The following is a 12,077-nucleotide window of genomic DNA, read 5'->3' as shown; positions in this document are numbered from 1 at the left end:
CATATCCTGATTTTTAACCTTTTTAAGAGATGTAGCACGAATGTTTGTGAAGACCTGAAAATCAATTGAGCAGTCGACGAACAAAAGTAGTCTGAGTTGAGAAATCAGTTGAGCAGTCGATAAACAAAACCAGTCCAAGTTGAGCAGTTCAACTGGACCCATCAAATAACCAAAACACTCAAACCATGTAGTAATCCAGATTCTATTTTAAGATAATAATATGTTAAACATGATTAAGGGTTAGTAATTAACCAATTTGAGGATTCAATCGGACTTCAGAGTTAAGGATTGGACTTTCAATATTTTGGCCATTTCGGACGATCCAAAGAGGACTTCGGACGATCCGAACTTAGCGAGTCGGGGGCTCCGAAGAGGACATGTTGACTTCGGAGTTAAGGCACGTTCGGATGGTCCGAACCAAGATCGGACGGCCCGAACTTCTCCTGTGCCAAGTAGGCAGGATTACTCAGCCAAGGTTTTTGACAAGTGTTGGATTTAGGACACTTCGGACGGCCCGAAGTGACGATCAGACGGTCCGAACGTGACGTGTCTCGCATGCAGGCAGTGAGTTGGATCGGACGACCCGAACCCGAGTTCGGAGGGTCCGAACATGATCGGAAAATTTCCTATAAATAGGGCTCATTCGATTTCATTTTGAATTACGAATTCCCGAGTTTCCTTCTTCAGTTATATAGTGTGAGTTATACACTTGAGGGTCCTATCAATTATAATAAAGGTTCTGGTATAACCAATGTGTGGTTATAGTCATCTGAGACTAGCGACTCCAAAGGGCTATCTACGGACGAAGGTATGGTCCGGGAATTTGTTTAAGTTTTGGGAGTACTTATTAGCTTAGTTAAGATTTATAGAACTTGTGTGGTGATATGATGAACTTTTGAATATAGGCTTGGAACCTAGGATCCTACAAGACTTGAACTAGCCTAGAGGTACGTACACATTGACTGAGATTGCCAGCGAGTATACATGTTTATATGTTGCATTTATTTGGCATTATTATGTGGCATGATGTATGTTTTACCGTTTTCTATATTCATATATCATGTGCACATACACGTTGAGCCTATACCTTGTTATACCTGATTATAGAGCCGCTCAGCTCTATAATCGATAGTCTGTCACTGAAAGGACCGCGACGGCGGGAACATGTATGTCTGACTACTCTGGTGTACTAGACGAGTGTGGTTGCACCCAGAGGTTGATCCGTGCGGTGGCAGCACTCATGTGGCGCCGGTACTGAGCATGACTTTTCAGATGACCCTTTACCAGTCATCATGTTGCATGCATTATATACATATGTTTACTCATGTTTATGTATTGGACGTTAGTGCTCACGTCCTAGTTGTTATCTTGGACACCCTTTTCCATGGGGCAGGTTGCAGGATGGATGGAGCCGGTAGTTCGAGGTAGGACTAGGAGAGCTGGAGCTTTCAGAGGATTTATTTTAAGTTTTTCGATTTGGTTGTATCAGTATAGTATTAAGCCTGGACTTGTTTTACTAAGCTGATATGTACCTTTTGGTTTACGTTTCTGCACGTTTTACTCTGTTAAGTATTTTGCTGTATTAAGTTTAATGCATGTTATTAGTTACCAGTTAGTAGGTGATTTCAAGCAGGGTCACTATATTTTTGGTATCAGAGCATGCTTAGATTTTGGGATTAGTACTTCGGATTAGTCTAGTCTTGAATTTTGCGCATTTGGGATTTTAATGTACAATTCTTTTCAGGATATGGCTGACAAGAGTCACGATAGTGTTGGCCAGGGACGTGGTCACCATCGTCACCATCACCATCATCATGAGGATCGAAATCGTCCTCATGAGGGTAAACGTCGCTACACTATCAATAAGTTCATGCAAGTAGGACCGAAACCCTTGGTGGGAGGTGAGAATCCTAAACAAGCGAGAGGATGGATGTCCAAAATTGAGAGTGCTTTTCGAGCTTTCGAGTGCACTGAAGAGCAGAAACTAGAAGTTCTAGAATTTGTTCTAGAAGATCGAGCACGCTTATGGTGGGATGCCAAGGCTACTCAGGCACGTACGGAGAGAGGACTTGTGACTTGGGGAGATTTCTATCAGCAGTTTCAAAAATTTTATTTTCCTCCAGCAGTTCGACATGCACTATCTATGGAGTTGCTGACTCTGAGGCAAGGATCAATGACTATTGATCAATATCAGCAAAGATTTCTTGATCTGCTACCTTTCACTCCTCATATTAATGACAGTGATGCGTCAAAGTATGATATCTTTCTGCAAGGCTTGAATCAAGATATCTATTCACAAGTTGTCGTCTGTGATGATCCGATATCTTATGAGACTTTGGTGAACCGTTGCCGTCAAGTGGAGAACAGCAACAGGCGGGCACAGTTGATGATGCCAGGACAGCCTAGTGGATCTCTTGGGCCTATGGCTCAGTCTGTTGTGCAAACTGGACCTATGTCTTCTTCTACTACTACTACTACTACTACTGCTTCGTCTGGTTCTCGTGGCTCACGAGGTACATTCCATTTTGGGAAGAAGAAGAATGAGGATTTTTGCAGCCACTGTGGTGGGAAGCTTCCTGCATCTTCGTGTCGAAAGGTTACTGGAGCTTGTTATATTTGTGGTGAGCAGGGACATCAGCGGAGAGATTGTCCTCAGCGTATGGGTTCTGCTAGTGGATCGGGATCACAGGTTGGATCTCAGGCTTCTACTTTTCCACATCAGCAGCCAGCACCACAGAGTTCTTCTGGTTATCGTGCACAGACTCAAGGGCAGGTGTTTACTCTGTCTCAGGGGCAGGCTACTGAGGAAAGGGATCGCATGTTGGCAGGTACCTTTCTGTTATGTGGCATTCCTGCACTTGTTTTAATTGATACTGGAGCATCGTATTCCTTTATTTGTAGTCACTTTGTTAAGAGACATAGATTACCTTATGTATCATTAGATATGGATTTAGTTGTATCTACTCCGCTGGAGCAGGAGGTAGTAACTAAGCGTCTAGTGATGGGTTGCTTTCTAGAGTTTGAGGGTCATGTGTTATCGGTTAATCTGATGATTTTAGCAATGGCAGATTTTGACTGTATTTTGGGAATAGATATGCTGACTTTGTATCATGCTACTGTGGATTGTTATCAGCGTCTGGTATAGTTTCATCCTGTTGAGGGTGATAGTTGGTACTTTTATGGTGAGGGTGCGCGAGCTCTGATGCCACTTGTATCGGCTCTGATAGAATGTTGTACAATGAATTTAGGATGTTTAATGACATAATTAATAGCACAATTACATCTAAATAATTTGATTTAGAATATTGTCATTATTTTTATCATCCAATTTCCCAAAATATCTATTTCTCTTTATTAATATTTTATGTTTATATTATCGGTATATTTATATATCCAATTAGAAGACTCCACAATAATAATTTACAAGAGAAAAATAGATGATGTCATGTATTAGAGTCAGGTGGGGAGGGCTACCTCATCTATGCAGTTGATATGTCTACGAGTAGTCCAGGTATTGATCAGTTACCGGTTGTCAGCGTGTTTCCTGATGTATTCCCTTATGAGATTCCTGGTTTTCTTTCGGTTCGAGTGGTTGAATTTGGTATTGATCTAGTACCAGGAACGATGCCTATATCCCGAGCACCTTATCATCTGGCACCGTCAGAGATGAGGGAATTGAAACATCAGTTGCAGGATCTGCTTGATAAGGGATATATTCGTCCGAGTGTTTCTCCATGGAGAGCACCTGTTTTGTTCGTCAAGAAGAAGGATGGATCAATGCGATTATGTATTGATTACAGGCAGCTGAATCGTGTCACCATCAAGAATAAGTATCCTTTGCTGCGGATTGATATTTTGTTCGATCAACTACAGGATACTTCTGTCTACTCCAAGATAGATCTGAGATCTGGATACCACCAGATGAGGGTACGAGACTCAGATATTTCTACGACTGCTTTTAGGACCAGATACATGCATTATGAATTTTCGGTAATGCCATTCACTTTGACGAATGCACCGGCAGTCTTTATGAATCTGATGAATCAGTTATTTCAAGAATATCTGGATAGATTTGTCATCGTCTTCATTGATGATATTCTTGTCTACACTCATGACAAGAATGAGCATGCACAGCATTTTAGGATTATTTTGCAGACGTTACGAGATAAGCAGTTGTATGCGAAATTGAGCAAGTGCGAATTCTGGCTTGATCAGGTAGTATTTCTCGGTCATGTGATTTCTAGTGAAGGAATATTTTTTGATCCTAGTAAGATAGAGGCAGTGTTGAACTGGTCTCGTCCGACGACAGTTGCTGAGATTCGTAGTTTCTTGGGTCTAGCTGGTTATTACCATCGGTTCATAGAGAATTTTGCACAGTTGGCCAGGCCTTTGACTCAGCTTACACGGAAAGATATTGCCTTCATTTAGTCCTTGGATTGTGAGGAGTCATTTCACAAGCTGCGTAGACGTCTTACTACTGCACATGTGCTAGCTTTACCTTCTGGATTTGGAGGTTATGTTGTCTACACTGATGCCTCTGGTCAGGGGTTAGGATGTGTTCTGACACAGCATGGACATGTTATTGTCTATGCTTCTCGACAGTTGAAGACGCATGAGAATAATTTGCGCTCAAGATTTGGATACATTATCTTTATGGCGAGAAATTTGAAATATTCACAGATCACAAGAGTCTGAAATATTTATTCACTCAAGCGGAGTTGAATATGCGACAGAGACGCTAGATGGATCACCTGAAGGACTATGATTATGAAATCAAATATCATCCAGGTGCTGCTAATCTTACTGTTGATGCCATGAGTCGGTAGGTGAGACTTTCTGCACTTCAGACTAGTGATATATCTCATATGGTTCAGGAGTGCTGTTCATTGAGTTTTACACTCAAGCACAAGAAATGAAGAAATGGAATTCGTTTGTATACTATATTATCTGAGCCGACATTGTACTCTCGGATTAGAGATGCTCAGATATCTGATGTTAAGACTCAGCGTTTGGCACGTCTAGCCAATGGAGTTAATACATCTGGATTCCATTATCAGGCAGATGGTTTATTGTGTTTATCAAATCGAGTGGTTGTACCTGATATTGCGGAGCTCAGGAATGATATTCTTTCTCAAGCTCACAGGAGTCGATTGTCAGTTCATCCTGGTAGCATGAAAATGTATAAGGACTTGCGAACTAGATTCTGGTGGAAAGGGATGAAGCGGAGTGTTTATCAATTTGTTTCTCGATGTCTTGTTTGTCAACAGGTCAAGGCCGAACATCGACGACCAGGTGGATTACTGCAGAATCTTGATATTCCCGAATGGAATGTTGGACCATGGTCGTTCTTCGGATTAAAAAAAAATGATACCCGGTGCAGCGGAAGTTTTAAAATTTTATATGGAACGATTCCATATGGGTATCAAATTCCTACGATTAAAATTAATAACATAAAATTTAAACAATATAAATTTTACCTTAAAATTTCGAAGCGAGATTATGGACACCAACAGATTAATCTGCTCTTGTTGTATATCCCAGGAACTGATGAACGAACGTTTCTTCAATCAGGTCCACGAACGGAAATTTAATCCCTCTGATAAACTGCACTAGAAAGTCTATCAGAAGTTTCTACGAAGAGAAAATTAACAGATTTGATCAGTTAAACCAGACTGAAAATTCAAAATTCACAGGCTGAATTTTTCGAACAGAGAGAGGAGAGGGGGCGGCCACACCTAGAGAGAAAAACTAGGGTTTTCGAAAATTTTGTGACCAGTTGTGTGTAATTTCTGTACTGCAATAACTTATTTATAATGTGGGCCGCTAACAGTTTAGGGCCCATTAGTCATAAGTTCAAGCTTGACAAGCAAAGCCCGCATGTTTAGAAATTAATATAAATTCATCGTGACTCAGATTGATAAACCAATTTCACCAATATGCACAGAAACCATTTCTGCATCTTTTAAAGTCAAGATAAATTTTTTGAATCCGAATTCAGTGGTTTCCAAAAATGTCCATCACTATGTCATTTTAGGAAATCTTACTCCCTCTATTTTTAAATAAGAAGTCCCACTTCTTTATTCACTAAATTTAACTCTTTAAATTTAATTATATCAACGGGGATTAAAATTCCATTACTTGAGTGACCCTCAATGGTTCAGGGATACAGCTAGCTGTGGGCTCACAACTCCTTGTGACTCGGAACAACAATTTTCTACTTGCCCATCGAATCATGGTAAGAGCGCCTAGCAATATCGCCCCATGATTCCCTAGGTATCACTGATAGTGCCTACAAGAACCAATAGATTTTGGTTAGCGTACAGTACGGTCCCTTCATCCATATATCTCGATCCAATCAACAACCATTGGTAAATCGAGAGTCGTTTGAGATTCGATAACTATGCAATGCATCTTGAAGATCAAATAGTGACATCGCATGTGCTACTAGGAAACCAAGTAACCTAAAACACATCATGTACTCTGGCCAGAGATTCGTCACACTAATATCTCCTTAGATTGCATAGGATATCCACACTCGCAAGTATGTGGTGAATCCTTGACAACAAAGCATCGACTCCTATATGTGTCGTAACTGTACCCAATCCCGACACCTGATGACCCCAATAAAGTCGGTAAACGAATCAAAGTACAGTACTAGCATATAGAGTCTCAATGATGTTTAAAGTAGTAAGGACTAATGGTGTACAACCAAAAACGCAGACTTTATCAACTCGATAAGTGATAACCACTTGGAAAGTCCGGATAGGGTAGTTCGATCATTCATCATATGAATATCCATTTGCATGCTTTGAACATCTCTATGTTCCATACCAATGAAACGTGGTACTCGGCATCGCAAATGCTAGTCTCAATCTCGAGCGATCCTTATCCTTATTAACGGACGGCTCAATCGACTAGGAACTGTTTAGAATATACAGTGACTATAAGATGTGTTTCATGATAGCCATCCCCATGTGCTACCACATCTTACATACACTATAGTATATTCAAGATCTTCATCTAAACATCTTATAGTATGTCAAAACATAATAATATGATAAAAGATAAAGTAAATGTCATTATAAAAGTGTAAATTATATTAAACAAAAGATTGTTTATACATAGAGTCATAAAAGCCCTTAGCCACAAGTTGGCTCACCGGGCACCCACTCTTTCAATCTCCCACTTGCCCTAAAGCCAACTAGTAATACTACGTAGTCCCATTGCTTCGCGATGTTTGTCAAATAATGGTCCTGGCAAGGGCTTAGTAAGTGGATCAACGATATTGTCTGCAGAGGCCACTCTCTCGACAGTGATGTCTCCTCTTTCCACGATCTCCCGGATGATGTGGTATTTCCTCAGTACGTGTTTGGATCTTTGATGAGACCTTGGTTCCTTTTCCTGAGCAACGGCACCCGTGTTGTCACAGTACACCGGGACTGGACCAACAGCTTCAGGAATAACGCCCAACTCTTGGACGAAATTCCTCATCCAAACGTCCTCTTTAGCATCAGCTGATGCCGCAATGTATTCTGCCTCAGTGGTGGAATCTGTTGTGGTGTCCTGCTTGAAACTCTTCCAAGAGACAGCACCGTCATTGAGCATGAACACAAATCCAGAGGTTGACTTCGAGTCATCCACGTCACTTTGGAAGCTAGAATCGGTATAGCCTTCCAATTTAAGTTCTCTTCCTCCATAAACCATGAATACATTCTTAGTTCTTCTCAAGTACTTAAGAATATCCTTCACGGCTTTCCAATGCATTTGACCGGGATTGGCTTGATATTTGCTCGTGACACTCAGAGCAAATGCCACATCCGGTCTGGTAGATATCATCCCATACATGATACTCCCTATGGCTGACGCATATGGTATGTGCGTCATTTTTTCTATCTCTTCGTCAGTCTTGGGACACATAGACTTGGATAGAGAGACTCCATGATACATAGGTAGATGTCCTCTCTTGGACTCATCCATTGAAAACCTTTTCAATATAGTGTCGATGTAGGTAGCTTGAGTAAGTCCTATCATTCTCTTAGATCTATCTCTATAGATCTGTATCCCTAGAATATAGGACACCTCACCCAAATCCTTCATCGAGAATCTACCTGACAACCATATCTTTGTTGACTGCAACATCCCTACATCATTCCCAATGAGTAAGATGTCATCAACATAAAGTACTAAGAATGTCACAGCATCCTTAACTACTTTCTTGTACACGCACGGTTCCTCCGGGTTCTTGATGAAACCAAAATCCTTTATTGTTTCATCAAATTTCTGGTTCCAACTTCTTGATGCTTGTTTGAGACCATAAATTGATCTCTGAAGCTTACATACCTTATGCTCGCTTCCCATGGATGTGAATCCCTCAGGTTGCATCATATAGATCTCTTCCTTAATGTTTCCATTAAGGAATGCAGTCTTCACATCCATTTGCCATATCTCATAGTCATACCATGCAGCAGTGGCAAAAAGGATTCTTATGGACTTGAACATTGCGACTGGTGAAAAAGTTTCATCATAGTCAACTCCTTGTCTTTGAGTATAACCTTTTGCCACCAATCGTGCCTTGTAGGTCAGTACCTTTCCATCAGGCCCAAGTTTTCTCTTGTAGATCCATTTACACCCTATTGGAACAATTCCATCGGGAGGATCTACTAAAGACCAAACTTGGTTTGTATGCATCGAATCTATTTCCGACTGCATAGCTTCAAGCCATAAATTCGAATCCGCATCAGAAATTGCTTCCTTGAAGTTTCTTGGATCACATCCAATGTCGGGTTCACTTTGATCCCCTTCAAGAAGAAGACCATATCTAATAGGAAGCCTAGAAGTCCTCTCGGATCTTCTAGTAATAGGCGTGTCTTGTGATGATTCTTGAGGTATAGGATCGTTATTTTGTATCTCGGGTTCTTATCGAATTTCTTCGAGTTCCATCATCTTTCCTTTCTTATCCAATAAGAACTCCTTCTCCAAGAAGGTGGCATTCCTTGAAACAAACACTTTTGTTTCAGTAGGATGATAGAAATAATATCCGATTGAATTCTTCGGATACCCTACAAAATAACATAAGGTGGATCGACTATCCAACTTATCTCTCACTGTCTGCTTCACGTAAGCAGGACATCCCCAAATCCTCAAGTACGAATACTTAGGAGCTTTGCCATTCCATAATTCGTATGGTGTTTTATTCACTGCTTTAGTGTGGATGTTGTTTCAACAACAATACCGCCGTTTCAAGAGCATAGCCCCAAAACAAAGGTGGGAGCTCAGTGAAGCTCATCATAGATCGAACCATGTCCAACAAGGTTCGATTGTGACGCTCCGAAACACCATTCAGCTGAGGTGTCATAGGAGGAGTCCACTGAGAGAGAATCCCATTCTCTTTTAGATAATCCAAGAACTCGGTACTTAAGTATTCTCCACCTCGATCTGATCGAAGTGCTTTAATACTCTTACCTAGTTTGTTTTCTACTTCAGCCTTGAATTCTTTGAACTTTTCAAATGATTCAGACTTATATTTCATCAAATATAAGTACCCATACCTAGAATAATCATCAGTAAAGGTAATGAAGTAGGTGTGACCAAATTTTGTACCAATACTAAATGGTCCGCAAACATCTGTATGGATCAAATCCAATAGATTTTGACTACGCTCTGGCTTCCCTTTGAAAGGAGATTTAGTCATTTTTCCTTTGAGGCAGGAGTCACAAGTAGGTAGAGAGTTAATATCGGACATATCAAACATGCCCTCTCCCACTAGCTTGTTCATCCTCCTTGAAGAAATATGACCTAGCCTAGCATGCCAATGGTTTGCCGGGTTTTGATTATCAATTTTCCTTTTATTTGTTGTTACCGGTTTATCAACATAATTAATTGGAACTCCTTTTAATTTTAAGTTATATAGATCGTTTTCAAGTTGTCCACATCCAATTAAACATTCATTCTTGTAAATATTGCAAATCCCATTCACAAAATTGCAAGAAAAAACCATCTCTATCAAGCATAGAAACAGAAATAATGTTTTTAATCAAGTCTGGAACAAATAAAACATCTTTCAAAAGTAACTTAAAATCGTTCTGCAAAATTAAATAAACGTCTCCCACAGCTTTGGCTTCAACTCTAGAACCATTTCCGAGCCTCAGCTGGGTCTCACCCATCCTAAGCTTGCGACTTCTTGTCATCATCTGCAAATCATTGCAAATGTGAGATCCACATCCGGTATCCAATACCCAAGAAGTAGTATTAAGTGAAACATTTATTTCAATATAAAACATACCCTTCGCAGTTCGCAACTGCTCAAGATATTCCTTACATTTACGTTTCCAATGACCGGGTTTCTTGCAGTGATGGCAAACATCCTTGGATTTTTCCACGTTTGAAGCTTTTGTCTTGTTCTTCTTCTCGGGTCCGGTTTTCTTGGATGGGACAGAACGTTTCTTACCCTTTGTACTTGGCCCCTTCTTAGCAGAAGAAGAGGAGCCCACCAAGAGAACCGGTTTATCCTTATTTAAAGTGGCTTCATAAGTTACAAGTATATTGACCATCTCTTCAAGGGAGGCCTCTATCTTGTTCATATTGAAATTCACCACAAAACCGTCAAACGATGAAGGAAGAGAGAGAAGTAATAAGTCCACATTGAGTTCATGCTCCAATACCAATTCAAGCGTTACCAACTTCTGAATGAGCCAAATTACGCGTACCCCATGATCACGGACCGAAGTTCCTTCACGCATGCGACACGTCATTAACTCTTTTACAGTAGCGAACCTTTCAGCTCTCGATTGAGCCCCAAAAAGTTCCTTTAGTTGTGCGTGAATGTCAGCAGCATTCACGGTATCCTCAAATCGCCTCTGGAGTTCATCAGACGTCGAACTTGCATATAGCATTTGGCCTTGATATCATAGTCCCACCATTTATCAAGTTTGGCCAACTCTTCTGGACTTATATCAACTGGTGCTTCCTTCGGAGGAGATTTTTCTAACACGTAGAATATCTTCTCCGAGGTCAAGACAATCTTCAACTTACGGAACCATTCCATATAGTTTGCGCCAGTCAGTTTGTTTTGTTCGAGAATAGAGAATAGTGGATTGCGCGAGTTCATCTTAATGAAATACTGAAAAGAAACAGACAATAATCAGTGATTGTTTAATTAATTTACTAAGACATAAAATAAGGCAAAATTTATTTTATGAATCTCACTCCCACTATTTTAACGATTTCACTACCCTCTAGTGAAAACGAAAAACATTTTCTTTAGTGGGAACATGAAGTCCAATTGACAAACTATAGTCCCGAATAATATCAGCCAACCATAATTTTCAAATGGTAGAGCCCTAATGCTTCCAAAGCAACCTCCATGTTTTTACCTCATGTCCAATAAGGGCCCAATAATATGACGCCGTTTATTGTGACACGTCAAGATGACCCATCAATATTAAATTGTGATGGACGGTCGCCATGTGGATCCCCAATAATATGAGCCAATCCCATGGGAGTTTCATCCAACTTATAACATGTTTCGATCCAATGTACAACTTTCCGACGAACGGGCCCCCCCAATAATATGAGCCGGACCGTATCCGCGGGTAGCATCTCATACATTGATCGTTGATGGAAGGTAGGAACATTTAAACAATATTTAAATGCCCTTTTGTTTATCTTGATATCAATTTTAAATCATATTTAAAATGAGGGATTTTAATTTTGAAAATTTGTCTCATTATTTAAAATTTGTATGCTTGCGGGATTCATACAATTTAGTCTAAACATGCATACAACAATAATATCATATATTATTTTAGGATGATCGATTCCATTACTAATCGACCTGTGGTTTCCAATCACGAGTCTAAGTCCAATCCTAGGTGATATGCAAGTATGCAATGCAATCCTATTACATTGTGCTTCCAATTTACATTTCTTCAGTCTTTATCATTGCTTGCTGGGCCCACCTCCATCTTCAAAATCTCCCACTATTTCTAGTGAATTTACAATAAATTACTATGATAAATAAAGGGATACATTATAGGGGTGGGAACGGACCATAAACCAGCCCACTTTTATTACATGTG

Source organism: Henckelia pumila, chromosome 3 (genome assembly GCF_033568475.1).
Source record: "Henckelia pumila isolate YLH828 chromosome 3, ASM3356847v2, whole genome shotgun sequence".
In the NCBI taxonomy this organism is placed as follows: domain Eukaryota; kingdom Viridiplantae; phylum Streptophyta; class Magnoliopsida; order Lamiales; family Gesneriaceae; genus Henckelia; species Henckelia pumila.
This window is presented reverse-complemented; position numbering follows the sequence as displayed.